At 49.9% G+C, this 17,325-nt stretch overlaps 1 protein-coding gene across 1 annotated transcript in view; it reads right to left on the minus strand.

Annotated features, from left to right (window-relative positions):
* Window positions 1–15,228, minus strand: part of ZFHX2 (zinc finger homeobox 2) — a 29,519-nt gene extending 14,291 nt beyond the window's left edge. Inside the window, exon 1 of the mRNA XM_064292319.1 lies at window positions 14,843–15,228. The gene's annotated coding sequence lies outside the window, so the exon portion shown is untranslated. The remainder of the gene's footprint in view (window positions 1–14,842) is intronic.
* Between the last annotated feature and the right edge of the window lie 2,097 nt (window positions 15,229–17,325).

Here is a 17,325-nt window from a genome sequence, read left to right on the forward strand (position 1 = left end):
ATAATATTACTAATAGCTATTGAAGTATATATATGATGTTCCTGTCATCGTGCTAAATGCTTTATATCAGTTGTCTCATTTAATCTCACAGCATCTGTATTTTACAGATGAGGAAACCAAGAAACAGAAGTTAAGTTGCTGGAGATCACACAGCTCTGAGGTGGTGAACTAGAAAAGGACTGGTGGGGCACTCGTGACAGTTATACCCCAAAGCTGAGGCCTGGGCTCCTCCATCCAGTCGGATTGTTCCTCAGACACAGTACAGGCAACATGAGCCTCCAAAGGACTAGAAATCAGGATTCCTGGGCTGCCTCCCGCTGACTAGAAGCACCAAGCCTCCCATGCTGCTCCCAACCTTCTTATCTTGATTCTCCTCCTCAAACTCACCAATTTCTCAGGACTCACCACCCTATACTCCTTCAGTGTTCCAAGTGGCCCATCTCTATTCTCTCTGGCTTTTGATACCAGTAGCTCTCTAATGACTGAAACTTTAGAGCTCTGGCCGGAGTGCTTCAGAGAAACTGAGGAGGGTGTTGAAAGGTTATGGCCTCTCCTCCTTCCTTGGGCCACTTAACCCTCACCTCCAGATTCCCTGATTTCAGATGGGTCCTAGGTCTGGCCAGGCCCAGCCTGCAGGCCCCCATTCTGGCTTCCCTCCTTCTCCTCGGGGGGCTAGCCAGGCGTGAAGTCAGAGCCATTAAGGAGCTAAGAGTGGGGCTGGATTAGCATGCTAATGAAAATGCAAATCAGCACCTGGGAAAAGAAGCGGACTGCTGGGGTGAGGAGTTGGAGAGGTGGGGGAGTTAGAGAACCAAAAGGAGAAGTGAGGGAATTGGATGGAGGGGAGCCTATTCCTAGACAACCAGAGAACCAAATCAGAGACTTGTTGCCTTCAAGTCGATTCCGACTCAGAGTGACCCTATAGGACAGAGTAGAACTGCCCAATAGGGTTTCTAAGGCAAGGCTGGTAGATTCAAACTGCTTACCTTTTAGTTACCAGGGGCCCTGTAAGTTGTGGGAGAAAGGTACTCCTCCTATGGAATCCTTCAAAGGGAGGGGGAAAATAAGTGTGCTGGCTGGTGAGGGTCTGACCTTCTACTGTCACCCCCACAGTGGGGGTCCCCTGCCCTTTCACTGCCCCACCTAGTGGGAAGAACTGAGGCCTGAGCAAGAGGGGGCCATTGTGGGCCCTGTCACAGAGGGCTGAACACACGTAGTCCCAGCAGTGAAGCCCACCCTGCCTACTTCCACCAACCTACTTCCGTTGCTTCCTCCTGGTTCCCGACTCAAAACTCTAGATCAAACTTCACAGGAGGGCCAGGAAGACCTAGCCTCAAATCCTGCAGGTCCTCGCAGATTTTCTCACCAAAGCTTCCACTTCCCAGGACTGGAAAAAGACACAGCTGATTCCTAGCTAGGAACCGAAGGAGCAGAGAGCTTCTGGCTAGTTTGTGGGCGAGACCCAGTTCAGGGGCCGAGGGTAGGTCGGCAGCTGTTTAAAATTGCAAATCTCTTCCCCACCTCCCAACCTACCCCTCCTCCTCCTCAGGAAAGAATTTCAATTGCAAATTTGTCTCTGCCTCAGTGCATCCCTCCCCACCCCCACCCGCCGCCACCAGTTTCCCCCTTCCCCTTTCCTCTTCCTGGAGCTTCTCCCATCACCCACTATTTATTGCAAACCTTTAGCTGCAGCAATTATTTTTTACTTTTTTTCTCCCTCCATTTCCCTTCTTAATCTTTTCTTCCTTCCCTCTGTGAATCTCTGTCCCTTTCTTTGCCCTTCCTACCATGAATTCCATTTTCATCTCTTTCTGGAGACGATGCAGGAACAGATAACAGGACTAAAAGTCACCCCCACTTCCCATTCCCAGGCCAAGATTCTTGTTCTCCTCAGAGCCATCGCCACTCCTCCCTTTAGTTTCTGACTTTCCTCAAGGGTATCTTCTCTCCCTTGGGACACATTGTAGACTTGGGTGAAGGGAAAGGCTACCTCTCAAAGACCCTACACTCCTGCCTCTGGAGGAGGGAAGGAAGAAGAGGACAGATCAGGTATAGAATGGGGTCAGGGGACAGGCAAAAGGAAGACCTGGGCGGAGGCAAGGGCCGGGGGCCTATGAAGAGGAGAGGGGTGAGGGGAGACAGAGAAGGCGGTGGCAGCGGTGTGATTAGAGAGGAGATTGATGTGAAGGGGCGCCACAGACGGCAGAGAGAGTCAATAAAATGAGAGGATCACATTAGAGGCGACAGAGAGAGCTTTAAATTACACGGCTGCTGCCACTGAGGGGGATGGGAGGAGGGCGGCCTGGAGACCAGGGAGGGAGGAAAGCTCTGAGGGTGTAGTCATCCCGAGGTGAATCGTCAGCTCTGAAATGGCCCTCAGTCTCCACTGCTTCCCGGCAGCCTCTTCATTCCACCCCCTTCCTAACGCTTCACTCCTTCACAAGGGCGAGGGGGGAGGAAGGGGAAACAGAGAAAGCTATGCAGAGATCAGAGGTGGTTGGTTTTTTTTTTTTTTTGATACTTCTTCCTTCCAGACCTGGGTTTCCGATTATTTCTCAAGATGAGAAAGGGAGGACAGAAGGCCTACTTTCCTCAGCTGGGGAGTTACTGCCCCATAAGCAAACATCGAGTCACAACCACTGAACTGCAAATATTCTTTCCATGGGAGGTAGGCAGAAAACCAAACCAAACCAAACCAAAAAATCCAAACCCCTTGCAGTTGAGTTGATTTCAACTCATAGCAACCCTATAGGACAGAGTAGAATCGTCCCATAGGGTTTCCAAGGCTGTACCACCCTGAATGCGCCAGGTCTGATCTCGGAAGCTAAGCAGGATCGGGCCTGGTTGGTGCTCAGAAACACTGGTGGCATAGTGGTTAACAGCTACGGCTGCTAACCAAAAGGTCAGCAGTTTGAATCCACCAGGCGGTGCTTGGCAACTCTATGGGGCAGTTCTACTTTGTCTTGTAGGGTCGCTATGAGTCAGAATCGACTCCACAGCAATGGGTAATGGGTTAATCTTTACGGAAGCAGACTCACATCTTTCTCCCACGGAGCAGCTGGTGGGTTTGAACTGCCAACCTTTTGGTTAGCAGCCGAGCGATTAACCATCGCGCCACCAGGGATCCCTGGTAGGCAGAAAAAAAAAAAAAGGCACCCATAAATAGCTGGCCAAGAACTCCTCCTTGATGCATGCTCCCTGTTCAGGGAGCAGAGACAAGGTATTTAGAAAAGGAAAAAAGAGGTACCAGAGGTACCAAGACAGGCACTAGGAGGCAGAAAGTTACAGGGAAAGAGATGTAAGAGGGAAAGGCTCAGATATGAAGATGCAGAAACAGAGGTGGAAAGCTGAAGAGGCAGACTTTGAGACCAAGCAAGACAGGAAATACAGTGAGACTTGATGGCTCAGAGAATTTTAAGAGCTAAGGGGGCAAGGACAAAGGACCAAAAAAAATGAGATGTGAGGAAAGAGATAATTCTGCTCCTGAGGATGAGCCAGGACGTGGTTCAGTTTAGCTGGCAGAACTGGAGGCAGAGTGGGCCAGGGGCGCACCCTTGGGAGCATCCAGCAAAACCAGGACTCCCCTCGGATACAGTCCCCCTCCCACCTCTGGCAGACCAGCAGAGAAAAGAAACACGACTGCTCCCTAGTGGTTACAGAGGGAACATGACAAAGAAGGAAGGCCTGATGGAGGATACTTTCTCCTCCCTGCTGCTTCCCCTCCATAAAACAAAACCCCAAAAGCCCTCTCTCCCTCCTTTTCTCCAAATCCAACATCACAGGTAAAAGCTTTCTCAGCAAAGGCTGCCAGAGGGCAGCATCACATTTGTTTAAAATTTTCATACAATGATTTCCACATCTGCCTTCCAAACAGTTTTTGCCTTTTCCTTTTCAAATTGTTCAATCTGCCCCCTCTCCCTTAAACCAAAAACCTTAACCAGTTGCCCTCGAATCGATTCCAACTCTTTAGGAGCCAGTTTTTAGGATCTTTTCTTTCTTTTCTCTGAAAGGCTTGCCTAGGGCATTGCTCTCTCTTCCACACTCCCTCTGCCCTTGCTTTTCTTCTCTTTTTGTCTCAACCTGTTGCTTTCAAGAGGAGGCAGCAAATGTTAAAAAAGCAAATGTTTTATTTTATTATATACATGTTTGTTGTTAGCTGCCACATGCTGGCTACTTGCACAATGGGATTGGAACAGTGTGATCCGTAGGGTTTTCACTGGCTGATTTTCAGAAGTAGAAGGCCAGGCCCTTCTTCATAGTCTGTCTTAATCTGGAAGCTTCGCTGAAACTGGTTCAGCCTCACAGCAACGCACAAGCCTCCACTGACAGATGGGTGGTGTCTGCATGAGTTGCACTGGCTGGGAATTGAACCGAGTCTCTCATACAGAAAGCAAGAATTTTACCACTGAACCAACTCACATATATAAACTTACCATAATTAAAAAAAAAAGACAGTCATGGAGAGAAGGGGATGAAAACCAGAAACAATCGAGTGTGTATGTGCAAGGAGGAACTGTTTGATGTAAACAGTAAATACATTCTAGCTTGATGAGCACTTTTTGTTTTCAAGGCAGTGGAAGAATACGGCCTTTGGTTGCACTCATGAAGATCCAGGTTCAATTCTGGCTTCACCACTGACTACCTGCCTAAACTTCATAAGCTATTTGAGCCTCAGTTTCCTCATATGTAAAAATGGCAAGAATGATACCTTCCTTTCCAGGTTGTTGTGAAGACTAGATAACATGGGAGAAGTGCATATTGTGGGTGCTCAGTGAGGTGATTCTTCTCCTTCTCTCCTGATTATCTCCTCCCACAGAGCGTGGCATGGTGTTTGCATGGAAGCTGACAACTTTCCTTCTGCCTTGCCCCTTCCTTGACCAGGACTCATCCTCTAATCTCTACCCTTTTCAACCTAGGGCAGACTCTTAGGAGGGCAGGATGTGAATCTACTCTGTCTGGCAGCAGAGTTCACTTCTCACTTGGCCCTCCTGATTGCTAGGCTTAGAGAAACCCCATTATTCCAGGTGAGAGTGGAAGCTTCGGCCAGGCTGACACTTGGACTAGGTGCACAGCAGCTAATGCTGGAATCAAAACTACTATGGCCTCTCTCTGCCTTTAAAACTATCATTTTCTCTGCTTGTCTTTAAATCTTAACCTCTTATACATAAAACGAAAATAAAAAACAGTAATCATATTCCTCCATTTTTATTCTACCTATCTCTCCTAAAAACCAAAACCAAACCTGTTGTCGCCAATCTCTTTTCCCCCTCCTACAAATATTTAAGGGGTGCTTTTTACTCTACGCAAGGTAAGTTTTGTCCAAGAGAGAGTATGGCAGGGAAAGGGTATATACTGAGATAAGACAGGCAGAGGGGGAGGAAAAGGATGGTCATAGAGGGTAAAGAGAGAAAGCCAAGGCAAAGGCAAGGAGGAAGAAGGGAAGGAGAGAGGGAGAGGAAAGGAGAAAAGAGAGGGGAAGGAAGCTGGGTCTTGATCTGCATATGTAAATATTTAATCTTATCCAGGCCTCCCAGCTGTGGCACCAGATTGGGCAAATTGGCCTGTCCCCAGTGAGAGGGCTACAGCGAGGAGGCTATGTCTTACACCTTGCAAGATGCTTAAGGTGTACATGAGGGAATCCTATGGGGAGAATAGGAGACGCTGAGAGAAGAAGCTGGGGGGCTGGGAGAGAGTAATCAACAATAACAACAAAACAAACTCCTTGCCATCCAGTTGATTCTGATGCATAGAGATCCTATAGGACAGAGCAGAACTGCCCCATAGGGTTTCCAAGGAGCACCTGGTGGATTCGAACTGCTGACCTTTTTGTTAGCAACCAAACTTTTACAAATTAACCTGTGCCACCAGGGTAGGGAGTAAAAAGGAAAGCTGTGGACTGGAACCGCAACTGGCGTGTTTTCCATACATCCACATTTGCATGGGTTTGTGGTGTGCTGCGGGGTGCCTGCTGCTGGTGGGTTGGGGTGGGTGTCCTGGTGAGGAGTCTCCTGGCCCATGCATCTCCTGATGACTCTGCCTGTCTTAGGACGGCAGTGTGGAGCTGCTCTGTGCAGGGATCTGGGACCTGTGTGATCAGGAATAGAAGTCTCTTGCAGGTGCACTGAGCAGACTTGAGAGGTTCTCATGTTCTACATACCTCGGGCTTGGACAACCAATGAAGCAAGGTATGGACCCTTCTCTATGAGCACTCAAGAGAGCACCCTTGAATTCAGATTCAAGACTGTATCTGATCCTGGCATGGGAGGACTTCTGTAGACCTTTAATCTCCCTGAGCTTGGAAGGAACTGCACGCAATTCTGTAATTATCTGGAAGAATAATGTAAGTGATTATATATAAATCAGTCTCTCTGGTTCTTTGATTGTATATCAGCCCAGGTGATGTAAAGACTCCATTTAAATACTATTACAACAACATCAGCACAACAGTAATAAAACAGTAGTAACATCTTTTGCACGCTTACCGTGTGCCAGGTGCTGTGCTGAGCCCTCGGCAAGCATGGTATCACCTAATTCTCCACTACAGTCTGATGAGATAGAAACAGCTACTCATTCTCATTTTATAAACATGGAAACAGACTTAAATGGGTTAAGTGATTTTTAAGGTCTCCCACTAAAAAGTAGAGCTATGATCGGGGCTTAGGTAGCCTGACCCCAGCATCTCTGTTCTTGGGTTAATTTGTAAGCTTCTGAACTCTGGCTGGTATGCATCTTTGAGTTTGTATTACTCTGCCCTTATGGATGTTGTCTTGAGCATACGTGCGGTCATGCTCCACTTTGAGCTTGAAGGTGCTGGATGGATAAACCAAAAAAAGCCAAACCCACTGCCATCGAGTGGATTCCCACTCATAGGGTCCCCATAGGAAAAGAGTAGAACTACCCCATAGGGTTTCCAAGGGTGTAAAATGTTTACGGAAGCAAACTGGCACATCTTTCTCCCAAGGAAAGGCTGGTGGGTTTGGACCACCTACCTTTCAGTTAACTGAGCGCTTTAACCACTGCACCACCAGGGCTCCTTCTACACAGCTATCTAGTATAAATAAGATGGGCCAGAAAAACAGGACCACTGTTTTGGCAACGCCGGGGGAAGCGATTCACATGGCAGCCTAGGCAGTGGCCCTGGCCAGAGCCCATGAATTGTGTGTGTGTGTGGAGGGGAGAAAACTAAGGAGGGACGGGGAGAGAGAGAGCGCACCCTGGTGGCAGAGTGGTTAAGCGCTCAGCTGTTAACCGAAAGGTCAGCAGTTCAAACTCACCAGCAGCTCTGCGGGAGAAAGATATAGCAGTCTGCTTCCGTGAAGACTACAGCCTTGGAAACTCTGTGGGGCAGTTCTCTCAACTACAGGGTCGCTCTGAGTCCAAATCAACTCGACAGCAACGGGGGTGTGAGAGAAAGCGAGAGCGTGTGCGTGTGCGCAAGAGAGTGAGCAAGCGCAGGAGGGCAGTCAAGCCCATGCGAGAAGTTCAGGTTATTTGAATAATGATGCAGGTGTCTATTTGTGACAGTTTCTTAAAGTTGAAAGTCTACACATGTGTATCCATATTAGCATATAGACTTCATCGGACCAGCAGTATGGTATTACCCAAAAACACAGCTTTTACAGTCATGCAGACCTAGAATCAAATTCTATTTCTATTCCTTAATATGTAAATGACCTCAGATGAATTGCTTAAACTCTTTTAAGCCTCAGTTTCTTCATTTCTAGAATGGTACCTCATAGAGTTGTGTCAATTGAGATGGTCATTATTGAGACTGGCACGTTGGATGTGATCAATAAATAGAAACGATAATCATTCACCCGCGTACCTTATCTCCTGCGTTGGGGTGTGTGTGTGTTTATTGCTTTTAATTGTGTCTGTGGAAGAGAACCTGCGAAGTTGCTCTACACGCGCGTGCGGCTGGGTTTCCCTAAGGCCCTCCGGTTATACCTGTGCGGGCTCTGGGCTTCCCATTCAGCAGCGGGTCTGTCCCGTGTGGGTGTGTTGCTGTGTGCCTGTGTGTGCTTGGTGGCCCGGCTGGCGCGCGGGCGTGTTTGGGGTGGTGGTAATTACTGGGATGGCCCAGCCCTAATGAGTGTGATCTCGTTACACTCTCGCCGCCTCTAATGGAGCTAACCTCATTTCACAGCCATTAGAGATGGAGATGAGGCCCCGCCCACGGGCCCCGCCAGCTGCAGCTTTTTCATCCCTGGCCACATTCTTTCCTTCTGGCTCGCCATTTCTCCTACCACCTCTCCTCCCTCCTCCTTTTCTGCTTCTCCTTCCAGGTTTCCCTCTCCTGTTCCCCCATTGTTCTTTTCCCTATCTCTCTTTCCGCTCCACACTCTTCTCCCCTTGTCTTTTCATATCTTCCTTCTTTTCTCCTCTCCTCCATTCCTGGGTTCCTCTTCCCTTCATACTGCACTCTTCCTGCTCTTTCCTCATGCCTGTTTACCCTCCACATCTCTATTTCTCTATCCTCTTGCCCGTGCTCTCCCTCCGCCGCCCTGCACTGCTGCTGTCCCTCCCCTCCCCCACACTGCCCCGTCTGGCCAGAGGACAAATCTCAAGGGGAAACCAGCAAAGACAAACAAGGAGCAGTGACTTCATTATCGACGTTAATTTGCCACTTCAGTTCCTCCCACAAGGGTCAAAGCCAGCACGGCTTGAACTCAGGACTGACGCAGAGGCCGAGACCATAGCCTGGCTTTTCTGCCTTAAGCCTCTCAGACAACCACTCGTCCTCCCTCCTCCTCAGCTGTCTTCTATTTCCCTGCAGGGGTCAGGCTCCCAGTTCGCTCCAATTTCTTTCTTAGTTCTCACTGCCCGCCCCCGCCCCCCGCCCCCCATTTAAATTGTGGCCGACTCTCTGGGCTGTCCTCCATCACTAAGTCACATGTTTTTTTAACCTTTGACTCCCTCAATCTCTGTCAGACTCAGTCGGTCTCTCTTCTCCCTACTCCTCCTTACCCAGTATATTCTGAACCTCTTGCTTGTCCTTCCTGGGTTTTCTCTCTTCCCAACCTCAGGTGCGCTCCTCTCCCTAAAGCACTGGGGCTTATCTCTAGGTTTTGGAAACCATACATACTGAAGAAGCTGGAAATCAGAGGAAGAAAGGCATTTGCGGCCCAAGCCCCAGTCAGGGCAGTGATAACTGAACATGGGGGCTGTGTAGGAAGAGAAACAACTGCGATGGAGGCCACAGGCCAAAGCCACAGGGGAAGCAGCAGAATCTAGACTCAGACACCCAAGACACTCTGGCCCCCAGAGAAACTGCTTCACCAACACCAGTGAAAAAGGAGGACAGAGGCAGAGGGCCTTAGGCTTGAGATTAGGGGTGGGTGGGAGAGAGTGGATGGAATGGTACCCAGCAAAACAAGAAACTAAAAATCTGAGGATGGAAATGGCGTTGACCCCATCAGTTCCTCAGGGAAACATTCTAACACTCCCGTCCCACCCTCTGCCCTCCTTCACTGAAAAGCCAAATGACTGGCAATTGACTCTTGACCTTTAGCCCAATCCCAGCCCCAAAGGGAGAGGCTGAGGGGGTAGTTGGCTGTGACTGGAGGAGGCACTAGAGAAATATCCACACATGAAGTCAAATTTTCTCACCCACACCCATCCTGCCCCACTGACTTTGCACGTCAACATGCTACGCAGAACCAGACACACAGACACTCTCCTCCCCACAGGGAGCTCTTGTACACCTCATGCCAATTATGTCCTAATTGCACACACCCCGACGTGTGCACCGTTCCAGTGGATGGCCCTTCAACACCACCATCCACATGGGGGTTTCCTCACTGAAACCTTAGCTTTAATGTAATCCCATATTCCTGCCCAGGCACAGAGGAGGGCTCCTGTTCTCTCGTTTGACCCCCTCCAGGCAAGTATAGGCAGTCAAAAACAGACTTTGGAAAAAATACTTGAGGAGTGCAGAGCAGTCTCAGTCAGAATTAGAAAAAGCTCTCTTCCTCCAGGTGTATGCAGCACGCATGCCATTGGTACAGCTTGGTGACAGGAAACCAGGTGGATCTCAGCCCCGCCACCCCTTAACTAAGCACCCTGAACAACCGTACACGGAGGTCCTGCTCTCTGGACTAGTTCTCTACATGGGGGGTGGGGGGGAAGGTGGCAGAGAACCAGTGGGGATTATCTCAGGGTACTGGAAAGCACCTCTCAGTCTTTCACCCCTGCCTCACCAGCCTGGGATGAAGGAGGGGGTGGGCTGTTGCCTGAGGCTTTCCCCAGAGAGGCAAGGGGCTCTGGGGGAGTGGGTGGTGGGATGACTGAGCTTAGTATGAGAAGCCAGAGAAGAAAGATGGAAAAATCAATGAAATGAGTTTCTAACGGTGAGGTAAAAGACCGCCGTGTCGACAGCCTGTCGCTTGCTGCAAAATATGAGCTGCCCAAGTCCATGGCGGCGGCTGACAGTGCATATAGCAGCCACCATGCTCCCTCAGGCCCCCTCCCACCAGCACCTTCTCCAGCTGCCCTGGCCTTTCTTATGGCCAGACTCTCTCCCCCAGGGCTCTCAGCTTGCTCTCTCTTTAGGTCTTCTTGCCCAGATTTTCAACCTGTTCAGAGTCTTTTGGGCTCTTTAGCACAGGACTGGCTATAATCCCTGATTTGGTGTACCTTTCTCCCCTATGGCTTCTGTATTTAGACCTCTGTCTGCAGATTTCACTTTGAGAATTGGCGTGAGCTCTGCATCTCTCGCCTCCCTGACTTCTAGATCCTTCTGGGCTTATTCAACAATAGGCTGTCAGACATCAAGACCCTATCTCATAGGGCTCCTTACATCAAGGTCTGTGCAGCTGTAACCTGTGCCTCCCTCTGCCTTTTGGCTCACTTGGTCAGTGCTGACTTGTAATTACCTGGGTTGGGACTTGGGACAGAGTGTTTAGGATGGGTCTGGTATTGATTTATGAACTCTGTTTGTGACCAGTGTTTATATGGATGTGACTGATTCCACTGCGGTTTCATGACTGGGAATGGGGTAAGGATGCTAGTTCTAATTCAAATCTGCTGACTCTCCTTGGAAACAACGCTCAACCTTTTCTGGAAACTGCCTCTACCCCCCTCCACAGCTTCCCCTTGGGCTTCTTGGACTGTTCATTCATGTTGTCCTCCCTTTATCTCTTCAAAGACTACCCCAAATCGGCCCATGTTTGCCCTGGCTGCCTCCATATGTGTCCCTGACCCAAAGTCTCTCCTCTCTCTGTCTCAGATCTCACTGTCACTGGGTTAATTCCCCTCCAGCCCTTTCCTCCAGTTTTTAATTTCTCAGCTTATCCATTTGTGTAGACTTAGGCCTGGGGGGCTGGGGGGAGAGATGATGGGCAACTCTTTTCCTTAGCTTCTCCCTATTAATTCCACATTTGGTTAATAGGTATTTATTAGACATCTTCTGCGTTACAGGCACCATGCTAGGTACTGGGAAACAACTGTAAGCCAGACAGACCTGGCCCTTGCTCATATGGCCATCACAACTAACCCTGGGTGTCCCATCTGACAGCTTGGCCTTTCCAACCCAGAGTCCCTTTTTTTTCTTCCTCTACAGCCAAATTCTACTATGTCCTCTGACATTTCAGAATCCTTCCCCTTTATGCCTGCATCAGTTCATACTCCCATACAGTTCTGATCCCCTCTACCCTCCATTTCCAACTTTAGCCTCCATTCCTAAACCCAAAGCCAGGTTCATCTTACATCTTCAGTAACTCTCCTGCCTGCTCACAAAGCCCTGCTCCTTTCATATTTGGTAACTAACATTTCCTGTTCTCCCTTCCTTCTTTGCCTTTTAGTCCTACCATCCCATCCTTAATGCCCTGTCTCCTCTGGTCCCTTCCTCTTGCTTCTGTCAGGCTCCCGTGAACCTCAGGCCTCCACGAACAGGTCATCATTCTGAGGTAAGAAGAGCCCTAAGGGGACAAGGTCAAACTACCAGAGCCAGGAATCCTACAGATTTGCCTCAGGCCTAGGCCCCATGCTTGAGATATAGCTCCCCCAAAAGCCCCTGTTGTTCCTGTATGGGTCTCAGGTAACACCAGCTGCCTCTGACATCATAGAGGGAAGAGCCCTGTCAGGTTGCCAAGGCAACACCAGCAATTTATGACATCAGACGCTTGAGGTCTTTAGTTCTCAGGGGGCTGAGAAGATTCAAGTTCCTGTCAGCTAAAGTAAATGGGAATTCTTTTTCATGTCTTTGCTCATGTTCTCCTGGCTTGCAAATGAAGTGAAAAGGCCTTTGGTGGTGTAGTGAGTAACGAGGCCACTGGAATGAATGCTGTGGGGTTCATTCTCCCTCTCTCTGCACCTGATGTCTCTGCACTCTCCCCCTCTCACTTAGCATCTCTCTCTTTTGGGGCTATCGCCCAGTGGTTATTTTTGTTAATGTCCCTTTTTTTCCAAATTGCCCCTCCTGCAGTTCTGTCTTTGCATTGGTCACGCTGTGTCCTTCTCACACTGAGACATTTGTTTCCTTTGATACCTGTCCTCGCCTTTTCCCCCACCATGCTCTGTGCAGCTGTGATCTGCTTCAGCACCCTTCCTTTTGCCAACCATTTACCTTCTTTGTACCACACTCTTTCTCTATCTCATCTCATTCATCAGTTTCCTTCATTACATACTGCTTTCTCTGTTGACCTCCTCTTTAAGATTTCTCTCTCTTTCCCTCTGTATAGCTATTAAATCATGTTTTATTTCACTCTCCCAATTTTTCATTAATCAGCCACCCCTCAGTTCCTCCCCTGCCCCCATTCCACATAGATTTTCTTCCTTTCCTTTGCACATTCCTCACGTCATACATTTCTCTACACCATGTGTTTACTGCACCCAGCCTCCCCTTCCTTTCCGTAATTCTGTTCACCTTTGAAATCTTCCATCTTCGGCCCATATCTACCTCCTCCTTTTACCCTTGCAAGCTCCTCAAGGTCTGGAAAAACAATGATGGGCTTAAAATCAAAGTAAACTCTCCAGACCCTTTATCCACCTTTACCATTCTTTAGGCTGAAGGGACCTGGCCTTTTGCAAAAGATAACATTTATCACCCTAATAAAAATGCCTAGTAAAGAATCGTGTGGAATTCAAATATGGTAATAGTAGCTGAAGGACAGGTTGGGCCCAGGAAGCAGATGAACTGGGAAGTGAAGAGAAAGCTGCTGAAATCTAGAATGAACCAAAAGGCGAGGGCAACCGGGCAGAGTGGAGCTCAGTCCTAAAGAACATCCCCTTACAAAATCAAAGCTGACAGTTAACTGACATAATTGCACCAACTGATGAAGGGGTTATATGCCCCTGGAAACCCATTAAATTGATTTCTTGTCCTGTTTTTGTGCCTTTACAAATCCTACCCCCTACCTCCCCTGGCCCCTTGTTCTCTGGTTCCAGGGATGCTGCGGTTAAAATGCTGGGTAAGAGAAGGAATAATAAAAGGAACTTGGAGTGACCAGAGAGAAAAGGTAGGAAGAGGGTAGATTATGGGAACAAAGGTGGAGAATAAGCAAAGAAGACCACGGGAGAAAAGGGTGGAAAAGAAGGGGTGAGACAAAATGGGGGTATGAAAAAATATACAATGGTAAAGTGGGGGAAGGGCAAAAAATTAAGTCAGCAAGGAAGAGGTTTACGGGGAAGCTCCTGGAGAGGCGGATGACACAGGCCAGGAGGCGAGGTCCTGATGAGGGAGACAGGCACATGGCAAAGGGGACCGTCAACAATGCTAGGAAGTTCCAAAGCTTCTGAGAGGAAGCCATCCTGGCTATGCTGAAAGGGCACGCGAGTCCTTGGGGGAAACACATCTACTCCATTCCCCTACTCTTCCTGGACCCCTGACCAGTGACACCACAATCATGACTGATGAACAAACTCCAAAGTAGCCTGAAGAGGCCAGAGATATCCACACACACCGTGAAGGAGAAGGCATGGAGTCCTAGACGGGCAGAACAGTCAGATGGCCAAGGCTTGACACATAGTGACAGGGACACACAGAGAGAGGATCACTCGGATGGGAAGGGTCACACGGAGACAGACTCAGAGGTGGATGGGTGAAGAATGGGAAAACCAAGAGGCAGGGACACATGGACAGAGATCAGCGGGACTACAGGCGCAGGAAGAAGGGTGGTTGAGTGCTCAAGAATGATAGGGCCACCCTGAGAGAGGGGAAGATGAGAATGCACTGAGAGTTGGGGGGCCCGGACAGACATGCTTCGCCTTGACTGGGGCTGTGGCCTCCCGCACCGTCCTCCTAAAAAAAGCTCAACTTCAGGCAAAAACGAAGACTGAGGGTATCCACATTCCCCCCATTGTACCTCCGCCCCAGCGCGACAGACCATCCATCAGCCCGCCCGCTGCGGTTCCAAACCTCAACCCGCGGCCGGCGGGGGGCCGCCGAGACCCAGGCCCCTTCCGGCTGACAGCTCCAAGCCCCCGCACTCACCCGGCCTCCCCTTCCCTCTGGGACCCCCGTTCCCCGCACAGCTCCGCGCAGTCCGTCTAGGCTTTCGTTACCCTCCGTCTGTCCGGCTGGCTCCCGGTCCAGCCTCGATGCCTTTCGCTTCCCTGTTTCTCCCTCCACCCCTGCATCTCTCTCTTCCCTCCATCCCCGCCCGCAAGCCCTCTCCCTTCCACACCCCTGCCCCTCCTTCTCCCTGGGCTCTAGGTCTGTCCGTCCGTCCGTGCCCCCTCCCCCAGCCCCCTTCCCGTCCCTCTCCGTCCACGCCAGCGGCAGCCTCCGAGCGCCTCCTCTCCCCTCCGTCTCGAGCTTCCAAAGAGCAAGGAAGGAAAGAAGAGAGAGAGGGAGAGGAGAAAAAAAAACCAACCCAGCAGCATCGGAAATCGATGCACTTACACCTCAGCTGGAAGCAGGGACGGGAGTCGAACCGCGGCCGCCGAGCAGCGCGAGGCGGGGAGGGGAGGGGGCGGCTCTTGGAAGGGACTTCTCCGATGTGTTGATTCCTTTTTTTTCCCCCTCCTCCTCCCTCCCTCCAGCACTCGCTCCGGGGCGTCGGGGACGGAGATGGAAAAAATAAATAAATAAATTCGCGGCGGTGAGGGAAGTGAAGGAAAATAATCAATGCTATTTGGCTGCGGCTGAAGTGTTTTCCCGGCTTCGTGAGGGGGTTTCCATTGATTCACCCTGGGCACTCGCTCGCTCCCTGCCTCCTCCTCCTCCTCACCCTCCTCCTCCTCCTCCTCCTCGCCCTCACTCCTCCGCCTCATTCACTGGCTGGAGCCGAGGCGTCCCACACAATGGAATAATCAATACCCAGGCGCCCGGGGCGGCCCCACTGAGCAGGTGCAGCGGCCCGCCCGCCGCGGCGCATGCCGGGAGATGTAGTCCGTCCGCCCCCGCCCACCGTCCGGGAGCTGGGGGGCCGGAGCCAGGGCTAGGGCTGGAGGCAGGGCTCCCCTGCTCTAGCACCAGTAGCAAGCTGGTGCCTGCCTACCAACGGGGTAAAAAAGGTTCCTTTAAACTTCTGTCTCCTCCTTCTCTTGCCTGCAGAAACCGTACGTTTGTTGGGTTGTTTTAAATCCGCTCGAGAGCAAGCCCTGGCTTTTACCAGCTTCCCAGAGCCGCCCCAGGCTTTTTTTTCACTCCCTTCTTCCTGTCCTATTCCCCCCTCCCTTCTGATTGGGTACTAGAACCTTCTCCTCCACAGCAATTCCTCTGAAGTCTCTGGGAGCTTGTCTCCTACACGGGGTCACATAGTCGCAAGAGTGGGGGGCCAGGGGGCCGGTGGCTTCTGGCTCCTTGTTCTCACCTTCAGTTTACCAATTTATATGGTCTCCTATATTCTAAATAACAACAATTGCAAAGACTTATTGAATGCAGAGGGACAGTTCCAAGCATTTCTACATATATTAACTTTTTCAGCCCTCACAATCCTATGAGATAGATACGATTTTTATTAGTCCCATTTTTACACTTAAGGAAACCAAAGTACAAACAAGTTAATTAAATGGTCCATGGTCACATGGTGAATAAGTGACAGCTGCAGGATTTAAACCTCCGTGGTCTGGCTCCAGTGGTCACATTAGCTGCTACAGCCTACTTCTCTTTAAAAAAGAAAGGAAGAAAGAAGGAAAGAAAAATTCCAGAGTTCACAGGAAAAAAGCAAGGAGAAAGAACTAACATTTGAATCTCTATTATGCTTCAGATAGTTTGTCATTGAATCCTCACTATTAACTCTGTGAAGCAGCCCACATTTTACCAATGAGAAAACAGGTTTAGGGAAATGGAGTAGCCTGTGCAAGTCCAAACACCTAGAAAGTGGAGCTGGGAGTCAACTTCCCATTCCATTAACCTGATACCTTGGCCCCACTAGATTGACCTTTATGACTTGGAGAAGATATCAGGTCTTCTTGGGGCAACAAAACTGAAAAGCAAAGGATGGATGACAAGTCAGCCAGTGAAAGGAGTTAGGAGCTGAAGGCTCTTCCCTCCATACCTCCATGCTTGGGATGGGGTGGGGGGAGGGATGCATCTAAGACATCCCACATTCAAGATGCCCTGTCTGTAAACCAGTGTCCTCCCCAGGTACTTTCCACTGGACATGTGTTTCCAGAAACACACTGGGGGGAGGGCAGCTGTTGAGAGCCTGGCAGGAGGGAGCCCAGGGGTTGACAAGAGCTACTCTCCTCAACGAGTAACTTCATCTGGAGATTCTGACATACAGTTAAGTTCTCCCAATAATGATATTCCTTAGGAGTAAGAAGGAGCAGTCTCTATTTTGTCTCCTAAAGAAGTAGGGGCGACCTCCATGCCTTCCTGTATTTTAAATGGGACCACTGGAAACTCACGGACAAACTCCTCAGTTTGACCCTCCCTCAGCCCCACTTCTAGCCTAATCTCCCTCTACCTACACACTGCCCAGGTGCTGTCCAGCTTCTGGACCGTTGCTCATACTGCTGCTTTCTTCATCTGGGTCTTTAACTGCTGAAATCCCATCATGTCTTTAGTTCCAATAAAAAATATCACCTCCTCTTCCCACAGGAAGTTCCCTATCTCCCTTACCCTGAACATGCGTGCCAGATATATTAAATCCCCTCCAAAACTCCAGAGTAGCCGAACTTTCTTCAGCCCATTACCACTGGCCTGCACTTAGAGGGCCACCGTAAATGGTCGAATATCTGTCGGACAGTGTCTGAGTGGCTTATATTCCAGGCCCATCTGCTTACGGAGTGAGAGGGTTGGAGACGGGACTTTGGCCTAGCTCCTTCCACCCGGCTCTTCCCACCGCCTCCCTGTCTTGGCTCAGCTTTAGGTAGAGCCCCGCAGGCACTAACTGCAGCTTTCTTGTCACCATAGCGACGGGTGGGGAGAGAAAGCAG

Source organism: Loxodonta africana, chromosome 10 (assembly GCF_030014295.1).
Source record: "Loxodonta africana isolate mLoxAfr1 chromosome 10, mLoxAfr1.hap2, whole genome shotgun sequence".
Taxonomy (NCBI): Eukaryota; Metazoa; Chordata; class Mammalia; order Proboscidea; family Elephantidae; genus Loxodonta; species Loxodonta africana.